General features: G+C 41.2%; 3 non-coding genes across 3 annotated transcripts; all 3 read left to right on the forward strand.

Annotated features, from left to right (window-relative positions):
* The first annotated feature begins 5882 nt into the window (after positions 1–5882).
* trnaa-ugc (transfer RNA alanine (anticodon UGC)) lies at positions 5883–5954 on the forward strand. The gene has a single exon. It is a non-coding gene; the product is annotated as a tRNA-Ala (tRNA).
* Positions 5955–6334: 380 nt separating this feature from the next.
* trnag-ucc (transfer RNA glycine (anticodon UCC)) lies at positions 6335–6406 on the forward strand. Its single transcript has one exon. It is a non-coding gene; the product is annotated as a tRNA-Gly (tRNA).
* A 1773-nt stretch (positions 6407–8179) lies between these two features.
* trnaa-cgc (transfer RNA alanine (anticodon CGC)) lies at positions 8180–8251 on the forward strand. Its single transcript has one exon. It is a non-coding gene; the product is annotated as a tRNA-Ala (tRNA).
* The last annotated feature ends 4129 nt before the right edge of the window (positions 8252–12380 follow it).

Below are 12380 nucleotides of genomic sequence, written 5' to 3' on the forward strand. Positions count from 1 at the left end.
CCTACTCCACAATAGTTGGCTGACACAATTTAATTCTAGACTGACCCCATAAATTTGTCCTACATTAAATCCTTGCTAATTAAGAGTCCATTTTTTCAGCAACTTTAGTAACAGCTCTGGGGGGAGATGGTGCTGCACACTGTAAAAAATGCTCAAGCTACGGTTGTCTTTTATGCCCAATAAGGTCAAGTTGCAAGATGGTAAAGCAATTATTGTAGGCAACACTGGTTCTCGAGAGCTACTGTCCTGCTGTTCTTCTAACTAACCGTGCCATACTCAACCAGTCATTCAGAAGCTGAAAGAGACCAAGCTTATCATGAAGTAGGGGAAGACAATGTGAATTGGTATCATCCAACTTCTGATTCACTCAACACACAACCCAGGTAATCAGCATTGGATAGTTGGAGAACAAGTGGGACAGTGTCACTGAAGAAATCGTGTTGCCTCCCTCTACTTTAGTGGAAGCTGAAATGAGAAGCAGTTGGAAAATTTGTGTGCTATTTAGTTAAGGAGAAATATTTTAAATAGGGTATTTTATTTAGGCTGTATTTGTAACGTTACCTGTTTAAGAACTGCGATAAAGCCAAGTCAAAGACATTTTCACATCCGCTGATTATAGTTGAATAACAACAATGGTTTGGACACAGGCCAATGAGCGTGACACAATAAACAATAATTTTCAACAAGATCTTGGCTCATGGATAGTACAATATTGGGGAATGGATTTTTTCTGGATATTTACAAATAATGCAGAGTAGATGACAATAAACTTTAGCTTTATAAAATGTAACGGGAAAAGTGTGCTGCCTTTTGTTAGTTTTTTTGGAGGCCGATGTGATGTCGCTGGATATGCTGATCTAATGCAAATTGGCATATGGCATTAATTAAGAATTCAGTTTCTGCATGAAACAACAACAATTCAGCCTTGTGACCCTGCAGACTTGCCAGAGTGTATCAATATCTATCCGACCACACCCCGTAGTCCTCCCCTGCCAAGGCAAAATTTGCAAGAAACAAAATGTGGGAAAGCATGTGTCTCTGCGGCTCAAGGAAAGAATAATGACAAACAAATAAATAATGCATCAGCTCAGCAGCCTGTGCAGATTAGAGAGGGAACAGAAAACAATCATCTTGTTGCTTTAATCTAAGTCAGACTTGTGTTGGTGGAAAGATTTGCACGCAAGCGACAGAGGACAAGGAAAAACATGAAAGAATGGAGAGGATAACAACATGAGAATAGCAAAAGAGGGGAGAACACAAATCACAGATGGGTGTGGGAGGTGACGATCAAAACAGAGTTTGTGTGTCTTTTCTTGTGTTTCTGTTTTTGTGAAAACTAAATCTGGAGTTGCCTAATCATCCAAAGTTAAGCCCTTTTCCCTTTGCTCCCCTTTAAAATGCTGAAGGGTTACACTATGAGATGCAATGGGTGGGGCTGAGGTTACAACAGCCAATTGCCAAAAACCCAGCTTCAAATGACTGATGTCTGTTGAATGTGTAAATATGAACTTTTGGGCAATAGGTTTGCCAACAAGTTAGCACAGATGACCTGATAGTTTTATTTGTGGTAATTTTTTACTGCTTCTGAGCGTACTGTATACCTCAAACTGAATAATGGTACTTCTTAGTTAAAACATTAATGTGACAACAATTATAAAGTGGTAAAGTATAATGTAATGATAAAGTAATGTTTTGTAAACACTTATGAGACAAGTTATGAGAACAATGTTTAGTGCCCCCCAGTGGACAACAAATGTAATCGCAACAAGGTTTCTCAACTACAGTTGCAATTTCTCATTCATTTTTATCCCACACATAAAGAGTGTTGCCTTATAGTTTGCAGTTAAATCAACTTAAATCAACCTGTATACTGTTTTTGTTCAAATGATTTGATAGAACAATACAACTCACTGGCTGTGTAAATACATTTGATAATCCAGATGTTTCATCAATATTTTGTCCCTTACACTCTTTAGTCTGATATGTACTTATCAGCTGTTTTCTTTTAAATGGTGCTTATATTTTGCCCTAACCAACCAGTAATGAGACAAAAGCATTTCCTGTTGTCATACAAGGTAGAAATGACAAAGAAGAAATTATTGAATGTTTATTCATGTTGATCACAACAAAATGCAACTGGTAGAGCTGTATCAACCTCGTCAACATTTGTCACAATTTTTTTGTCCACATTTTCCTGGCACCAACACAGTGAGAGCACGACCTATTTGTGCCTATAAGGGACCCAGGAGCACACATACAAAAATCATAACTTTGGTCTGCACCTCAGAGGTCTGTGTGTGTGTGTGTAGGTGTCTTTCTGTTCTTACTATGTGTCTGTTTTTAAGACGTTTTGTGTTTATCTGTTTGTGTGAGCCGATTTATGTCTCTTCTTGCTGTATGAGAGCGTGTGTATGTGTGTCTGTCAAGCAGACAGCAGTCCGCACAATTCCAACCACTCTGGCGCCACAATTGCTCTGTCACTGTCAGTTCTTGTCAGCAGTCCTAACTCTTAGTCATTGACTCTGTCTGTTTGGTTGCCAGGTCCAGGGTGGTCTGCACCACCACTCAAGTCACACTGTCCACCCTTGTTGTCAGTGGGCTTATGCAGATTTAGGAGTACTGCCTCACTCCTTCCCTCCTCAATCTATCTAGGCATGCTGTCTTCATTATCCTCTCCTTGCCCCCTCTGTGCCACTTATACAAGCCATGTAAATGCCTTTTCCACTAATGTCTGAGCAATTGGCTCTTCACGAAGAGATAGCATTTTTATTTTGCCTGTAATAAATGTCAGAGATACTATATGCATGATACTCCACAATTCATATCAGTCTTGGTTAAAATTTAAAAATAAGCCAAAAATGCTGTGATCCATTCCTAGAAAATGTTTAATCGACTTGTAGTGCTCTCAAACTGATGCTACTGCTTAATTACTATTTGTGGTAAGTGTTACAATATAAAGTATGGAATACTTTAAATTTATAAAGAAAAACAAATGAAGGAATAAAAAATGAAAACATATACAGTGTTATTTCCTTATCTATGCATTTACTGTGTCATTATATATTTCTTCTTCTTGTTATATACTTAAATACTTAAACAATGTTGGGGCAGTTATACAGCTTTTGTCTTGAATAAATGAGTGACCTTTTAAAAATGATTTTATGAAAGTACATGCTTCACCACAATAAACAAATCTATACAATAAAAAGTATAAGAGTAGCTAACATTTTGTCAAAATTAAAGAAAAAGCTTTAATTCCACTCGTGCTATTATTTTAAAAAAGTGGGCATATTTCTTACCATTATGGTAACATCCTGTTGCTAGCCAGTACTTTTTATTTTTTTAAAATGTCATATTTTAAGAAAATAAGCTACACTGTTTGGATGATTTTTAAACAGAGCAGAGGTAATGTTTGATTAAAATGGATGGATGATAAAATAGACAGAGAGAGAGCGAGATGAAAGAGAGAGAGGTGATAGATGGATAGTAGAGATGGGGGAAGAACAGATGTGTAGAAAAATTTAGTGTTTTACAATATACAGCTGAGCAGAGGCTCAGTAACAGAAACACTGTGTGCATGTGTGTGACTAAGCTCTAAACTCAGCACTATTATATTACCGATCAAAACAATCTTTAGGCTATTTGCTTTTACTGAGAGTGAGTTCACTTTTTGAATGGTTATCATTATTGTCATGGAAGTTTGTCCTTTGGGAATAAGAAAAACAGTGTAAAGTAATTTATGAAGCTTTGAAATGTAGTGTTGGGTAACCACAGTGTTCTCTTTATGGAAATTCTTCAGGGACTGACATATGCATGTAGTGAAACTGTTGCAGATGTGTGACAGTCTGCCAGTTTAACACAGCAGAATAAGCAGGAACTGGGTGTTTTCAAGACTTTGCTAATTATGATTATGAAAATGTAAAGCTCTATTATTTTGACAGGACCAACCGGATTTGTCCACCTCTCTACATACTGTAGACATTGCTGTCACTAAGGTCACCCTAATTTATCCATTATTCATGGTGAAGCCTGAATGTCTGGGAGGCCTTGTCCTGTTTGTCGCCCACGGTTAACCAAACTAAATAATTAAAGACAAAGGCTCCCTCTCTGTTGACATACGATGTGTATAACAGTAAATTACATAATTATGGATATTTAAAAGAGGTGGTTAATGGTCAAAGGGGATATAAAATAACAGCTGGGTATGCTGAACTTGGGAGCTACTATATGTTGTTCTTCCAAGAACTCTTCAGCTGGTGTTGGTACACAATGATGAATACATTTCTTATCTGCCAGAAATTCATGTTGCTCATCTGGATGTACTTTACCAAAGTAAGGTAATATTTTTCATCTGCTCTCCCAAAAATTTCAGAGCAAATAATTTTGCAGTGTCATTTAAAGTGGAGCTGTTTCCATTCCAGAAAAGTGCAACAACTATGTGCTTCCCTTTCTTTCTTTGATCTGTGCCAGATGTTGCCCTCACAGTGCATTTTCACATTTTCAAAACTAAGTCCAGCTAATAAAAAAAATGCTGCTTTCCGTTCTGGCTGAGCCCTTCTAACCAGAGCAACAGACTCTGTGTCGCCAAACAAAACACGTGATTTTTGGCCACATGTGAAAGAAGGGTAGAGAAGAGGATGATTATGTCAGTCACAGGGGAAAGCACTACCTGAGACTCTTGACTTCTCTTGGTGAGATTGTGGAAACAATTTGTATATTCTTTAGAAAAAAGACAACAGTTGTTGTCGTTTAACAACAGCGGGATCTGTGCAGTCAGCTGACACAAACTTGAACTGTAAGAAATAAGAGAGAAATAAATCACAAAACAAATGTGGCAGTTAGACCTTGTTCTCACTACAAGATCAATGATTTTCCCCTAACTTAGACTCCAGACAAAATGCTTGTTCACATCTGGAATCACATTGGCAACACTAGTCTGAAAGGAGGAGCTTGCCATTCTATGCCTATAAGAGAGTGTTTCAGGATAGGACTGTGTAGCTGATGTACTCAAACCTGTGCAGAATAAAGCTTGATTGCACTCCAAGATAAAAGGTTATGTTCATACACTAAATTTACAATCCATGAGAGCCTCTCTGTTGTCTTCCCTGATTAACTTGATGTTAAACCACCGCAATTATGTGGTGCGTGAACGCCTGCACTTCTTGGATCTTAATCTTTGCCCAACTCTCATCTATGTATCTAAACTAGTAGCTCAGTGTTGTTCCCATGAGGGAGTTGAGTACATTCTTGTCTACTTCTCCATGTGCAGGTTAACGAGAATAAGTGACACTGGGGAATGTATTAAGAATGTGCTTGGATAAGTAATGAAGCATTTTAAAGAAAAAGGTACAGTTGTCATGACTTCACTTCCACGTAACCACATCTGTATGACTGAGAACCTTCACTGACACATTGTACTTTATACTCTACCAAGCTGATTTATTAAGCTTGTCAGAGAAGCAAAAAAGATGATGTTTTTGGTGTTGGCCAATTGATGGTGGTATAATGGTAAGCATAGCTGCCTTCCAAGCAGGTGACCTGGGTTCAAGACTTGGCCATTGCTGTAGTCTTCCTTCTCTTTGTTTAAAGACAAGTGCTCTTTCCTATACTGAAAATAACAAGCTAGGAAAAGTCATTCAAAATACAGAAAACTGATAGAAAACAAAATCAGCCAGCAATACTAAACAAATGCCAGTTGGGATAAAGCACTATTCCTCAATGTTTAGTATTCCTTTTCATTTGATACAGGTGAGCTGGGCAACACGAACAAAGATGGATGTGATATCTGCTGCAAAACGTTTCATGAAACTTTTACAGTGGAAAATACTGACTGTACTGTTTTTTCCACTTGTGATGTGAACGACTTGGTTGGGCACGATGTTGGGGATGTAGCTCAGTGGTAGAGCGCATGCTTTGCATGTATGAAGTCCCAGGTTCAATCCCCGGCATCTCCACGTGCTGTTTATTTCTCACCTATGAGAGAGCGGATCTGATTCAGTTTGAGGTTCATCCAGGTTTTCAAGTTGCAAAAATTTTCATGAAAGAAGCTAATGCGCTAAATCTATACCGTCAAGGGTGAATGAATCTCTGCAACAAGCGCAGCATCTGAACCAATATTCGGCGCACTGCAGACAGCAGACAACTATCTCTGAGACACGTGCGCTGGGTGCACTAGCAACTATCTTTGAGACTTAATGAAACTCTTTCAACTAAAAAGAAGTCCATTTGACATGACTTGGCTTCCAGACCCGGATGACTGAGAATGTATTCTAACTTGTACTGTATACTCTACCAATTTGATTACTGAAGAGATTGACAAAAATGTGCTTTTGAAGCGATGGTGGTATAGTGGTGAGCGTAGCTGCCTTCCAAGCAGTTGACCCGGGTTCGATTCCCGGCCATCACAGTTGTCTTCTGTTTAGCGATTTGAAAATCGTGTGGTCTTTCGGTACTCTAAAAATCTCAAAGTAAGCATCTTCTGTAGAGTAAAGAAAACAAGCTTTGATCAGGCTAAAGAAAATGCACTAGGAAAATAGTCAAGAGTTGTTGGCTTCAAAAAATCAAGACTCTAAATGTCCTTAATTTCATCCAATAGTAGCCTCCTAATGATCGTCATCTACCTGGGGATGCATAAAAGCCACTACAGCAATGGTGTCTGACACCGCTTACTCTGTTGGGGCGGGTCTTTACATGAACAATTAGGGATCTGAGAGTCCTTGACAGCCAAATCTGCAAATGCTTCTTTAAAAGTATTGAAGACGGCTCTACTTCCTATTCCCATGTTTATGGCTTGCATTGCTGTGCAACCAGAGATGTAGCTCAGGGGTAGGTGGCATGCTTTGCATGTATAAGGCCCTGGGATCAGGCCCTGGGATCCATCCCTGGCATCTCCATATGCTTTTAAAAATGACAGTCTGTTTATTTCTCGACTGTGAAAGAACGGATCTGATTCAGATTGAGGTTCATCCGGGTTTTCAAGTTGCAGAACTTTTCATGAAAGAAGCTAATGCACTAAATCTATACTGTCAAGGGTGAATGAATCTCTGCAACAAGCGCAGCATCTGAACCAATATTCAGCGCACTGCAGACAACAGTCCCTCTGCAATGCACCAATGAAACCCTCTCAAAGGAAACTGCAACAAATCATTTATGTGCATATATTTTAGGGCAGTGGTTCTCAACACTGGTCTTCAGGGACCTCTGCCCTGCTTGTCTTCCAACTATCCCCAGCTAAGTATTTCTCTACTCACTGGCAATTACCTGGATTACGTGTATTCAGTCAGTCACCAATTGGAAGAAAACATTATGCTTTGTCTTAACCCACCCCACCCTTATCTAAGATGCTATCTTCCAGCTCTGATTGGCTTAACAAACCTGATCCAGGTAGTACTTATTGTGTACAGCCGAAAGTGTCAGAAAACGAGCAAGATGAGGGTCCTTGACAACCAAGTCTAGGAATGCTTGCTTACAGGTATTTGAGACTGCTCTATTTCCACTTCCCATGTGCATGACTTTATCGGTCATGCCTTTTGGGATTTAGCTCAGTGGCAAAGCGCGTGATTTGCATGTATGAGGCCCCGAGTTCAATCTCGGGCATCTCCAAGTGCTTTAACAAAATGATAGTCTGTTTGTATCTCACCGGAGAGAGCAGAAAATAACTGACTTGGGCTTGCTTCATGACCATTGCAAGAGAACGTTGACCTGGGTTCGATTCCCGGCCATTGCAGGTGTTTTCCATTTGGTGATTTGAAAATTGTGAGGTCTTCACTATCTTTTAGTACTTTAGAAATCTCAAAGTAAGAATCTTCTGTACAGTGAAGAAAATATGCTTGGATTAGACTAAATAAAACAAGCCAGGAAAAGAGAGTCAAGCGTTGGTGGTTTCAAACAATCACAACTCTAAATGCTTTTCATCCCATCGAAAAGGATCGTTATGTATGGCCTCCCTGGTGATGGATGGATGAAGTGGTCTTCATCGTCCTGGGGATGCATGAAGGCCACTACAGAAATGCTGTCTGACACCGGTTATTCTGTTGGGCCGGTTCTTTACATGAACAAGTAGGGCTTTATTAGGGCTCTGAGAGTCCTTGACAACCAAGTCTGCAAATGCTTCTTCAAAGTTATTGAAGACGGCTCAATTTCCTAATCCCATGTGTATGGCTTGCATTGCTGTGCAACTGGGGATGTAGCTCAGTGGTAGAGCGCATGCTTCGCATGTATGAGGCCCTGGGATCAATCCCCAGCATCTCCACATGCTTTGAAAAATGACAGTCTGTTTATTTCTCACATATGAGAGAATGGACCTGATTCAGGTTGAGGTACATCTGGGTTTTCAAGTTGCCTCTTAAGAACGTGCTGGGCCTGGTTAGTACTTGGTAGGAAGGCTGCCTGGGAATACCTCGTGCTGTAAGCTTTTTTGCTTGTGCTTACTGCCAGCACAAGCTGGTGTTACTGCCTACTTTATAGAAATTGTTCTATAGTTTTTCTATGGTCTTTCATTGCTGCTTTGCTACTTTATTGGTTTGTCGACCGTCATGCTTCTTTACTACTAGACCAATACCGTTATAGTACTTTGTACTTTGCCACATTTATGTTCTTCTTAGCAAGTGTCATGCATTTTGCTTCTCCAGCATTTTTAAGAGGTGTTGATGATATCAAATGCAGCTTACGGCCACACCGCTCTCAAAGCGCCCGATTGGTTGCTTACAGAGGTGTGGTTTCTCTCTGGAGCGCGCAGTGATGGACACGCGCATGAGCCGTTTGGCGGGCTTTTTTCATTCTGGTTGTGTTTTGGTCTTCGTTTACCTTTCTATTATAGACATTTTGATTTCATTTATGTCACTAATCCCCCCGGCGGATTTGCTCCGTTTGGGGGCGCTTTCATTTTGCTTTTCTCTTTTTGTTTTGTTTTTGTTTTGTGTTTTTGCCGAGTGTCACTCGAGTCTCCAAGTTACGTAAACTGGAGAATGGCGGAGACAGAAGAGCTAGACTGACGGAGGGCGCTGTTAAAATTGTGGCTCCTACTATGAGATGTCGGGGAGAAACGACAATGCCAGCCGAAATATTGAGAGAGGAGACAGAGGACGGAGCGTGAGGAAGCAAGCGCCAGGTCGCGGAGGAGAGAAAGAAGACAAATGGCGGACAAGTTCCGTGCTTGTCAACGCAGAGGAATGTTACAGCAGCGGCAGATTAGATCGGAGATTGATGGCATTTTTGTGGATGGAAAACATCGGGAGGAACGTGCGAGGATGCAGACGGAGCTGGGCGGGAGACGGCGAAAGAAATGAGGTATGAGAAAGATTTGACTGTATTGGCAGAGGTAGTGGGTGAAGAGAAGGTGAAAACGATGGAGCTGTTACGAGCAATACGTGATGTGTGTGGAGGCACAGTTGCGCTGCGGGAGACTGGATCGAATAAATATGAGGTGACGGTAAAAAGTGAAGCTGGAAAGAAAAGGCTAGTGGATGGATTTAAAGTTGGTAGAGCGGTGGTAATGGTAAAAACTTTAGCAATTGATGAACTGGTGGTGTCATTTTTTTAAATTTACCTGCATATATAACGGATGAGGACATTATTGAAAAGCTGGACGTGTGAGGAGTGAGAGCGATCTCGCCTATTAAAAGGAGGATGTGGCCCGGGACTGATGTGGCGGACGGCACAAGATATATGAAAGTAAAGTTTAATGAAACTGTGCAGTCACTGCCATACTCAGCAAAATTCATGATAGCTTCTGGTCCAGAGTATTTCAGGGTGATTCACAATAACCAAGTGAAAGTGTGTCGATGTTCTTATGGCCTGGTCACATCGTGAAGGACTGTCTAAATTTCACGTGTTTTAAGTGTTTTAAGTTTAGGGACATTACGCACGTGAGTGTGATGCCAGGACGCACAGATGTACGGAATGTCATAGCTCCATAGAGGAATGCCAATGTAAATATATAAATGAAGGGAATGGGGAGGGTAGCAGAGAATCCATTTCTAAAGATGACATGAGTGAGGTTAGACCTGTAGAGGAGCCAGAGCTAAATATGGGAAGCGAGAGTGAACAGGAGGATGAGGTGGTGTTGGAGACGCAGAGCAGTGACCTGCCTGTGCGAGAGAAACATGGGAATGAAAGAGAGGGTATGTTAGGATCTAGTATGGATCAAGTGCTGGCTGAGTGGAGCGGGGATAGGGCGGGTCGTCTTGAAAAGGGGCTGGTTGAGCCCACCTTGGCTTGCTTCACTGAAGGTCCCCTCTCATAATGAAATACCACCCGCCCCTAGAGTGGAAGACTCAGATGCTGCCCTGCTGGCTCCCCAGGCTGACAGTATAGAGTCAGATTCGGAGCTGGATATTCAGCAGATAAAGCAGGTTAGGAAACGGTCCCAGCAAGATAAATCAGGAAGAACTGCGGGAGGGAATAGAGGCAAAGGGAAAAAACAGCTCAGAAAATGACAATTTTAATCTGTATTTTCTCGATAATGCTGCTTCAATCTCAAAATTTAAATGGTTTAACAAACATTTGGAAAATTGAGCAACTCTGTGGAGAAATGGCATGCGACATCTTGTGTGTCCAGGAATGCAGGTGGTCCATGGACAAAATAAACAGTATAAAAGCTTTTTGGACAGGGGAGCTCTTTTACTCCCTCTCCTCTGACAAAACTACTGGAGTCGCAATTTTTGTAAAGCCGGGGGTGTGTAAAACTATTGTGGAGATTTTTAAGGATGAACAGAGCAGATTAATTGTTATTGATATTATACACTGTAAGAAAATACAGAATTCTGAATTTGTACGGTCCGAACAGTGAATCTGAAAGGAGGAGTTTCTTTGAGCGCTGCCACAGGTGGATAGATGATCGCTCTTTAGTGATGGGAGATTGTAATGTTGCTCTGACCAAGGTTAACGTAGGTGTTAATAATAAATTTAAACAAGACATTAGTAGATCGGCTGTTTTTGTATGGATGGATGAGTGTGATTTGATATATGCGTGGGGAGTGCTAACCACGGCATCCGTGCAGGCAAGTGGTATTGGGCAGGCTAAAGCAATCCAGGATTGACCTGTGTTTGTTGGTGTCGAGTTTGGTGCAAGATTTAAATGGGTGTAAATATTATTTTTGTTCCTGGAGTGATCATGCCTGTTTAAAAGTTACTCTAGGGGAGGGTGGTATGCAGAGGAATGGGGGCCTGTGTTGTTTTAACACCTTCCTCCTAGAAGATCCAGTTTTTAGAGATAAAATGAAGTCTTTTCTCTCTGCTATATGTGATGAGAGTGAGTATGTCGTGGATATCATTGAGTGGTGGGAGCGCACCAAATTTAAAATCAAAAAGCGTTGTATCCCTCTGAGCAGAGAGAAGAGGCTGAGGGAAAAGACAGAGGAGTCTGAGCTAAGACATCATCTAAAAGAGGAGCTTGAGTTTATTGAGGCTGAGTGCGACCGTCCCTTGGATATCTATCTGGAATTGAGGGAGCAGCTGAGACAGTTAGATGAGAGAAAATGCAGATGCTCAATGATCCGCAGTAAAGCACAACACATGTGGAAAGGGGAGCGCTGTACAGCTTTTTATCTAGGTTTGAAAAAAAGGAGACAGGCAAAAACATACATACCAGAAATAAAAGACCCTGATGGAAACACACATACTGACATAGTAGATATTTTACAAGCAGTACAAGACTACTACACTCATTTGTTTAGCAAACAACATATAACAAAAGCACATATGGATACAGTATTAGGCAAAATTGGCTCCTCCCTCAGTCACGAGGATGCGGCTCTGTGTGATGGTGACATTCAGATAGAAGAAGTGAGAGCAGCAATTGGAAGCCTTGATACATCTAAAAGCCCGGGTGTGCATGGTCTCTCAGCTGAGTTTTACCAACATTTCAGTAACGTACTGGCCCCCGTCCTTTGCAGGCTATACTCTGCCATGCAGGAGGAGAACAGGTGCTCGGAGTCTGTTTTGAGGCGTGTGATAACTCTAGTTTATAAAAACAAAGATGATGCATATGAGCAAGGGCACGGGTAATAGAGAAAAATCTAGTCTGATCCTGAGGCCTGGTACTGTTCTTGGGGAGGAAGACCAGAATTTTAAAAGAGGCGGGGCTGAGGTTAAAGTCCTTGGTGTCTATTTGGGCTCACAGCCAGAACCCAGCTATCGTAGATCCTGGGAAGAGCAGGTTGCATGGTGTAGATCGAGGCTCGGACTGTAGAGAATGAGGGGATTTGGTTTAAAAGGGGAAATCACTGTAATAAATGCAGTAATTGTGCAGAGACTGATCTACACCATGCAGGTTTGTCACCTGCCCAGTGATGTGCTGGTCCGCCTGAGCAGCGCTATTGAGGACTTTCTATGAAAATTGCACATAAGACACTGGTCTGGCCGTACATAAAGGGGGGACT

This window comes from Channa argus, chromosome 19 (assembly GCF_033026475.1).
Source record: "Channa argus isolate prfri chromosome 19, Channa argus male v1.0, whole genome shotgun sequence".
Classification (NCBI taxonomy): domain Eukaryota; kingdom Metazoa; phylum Chordata; class Actinopteri; order Anabantiformes; family Channidae; genus Channa; species Channa argus.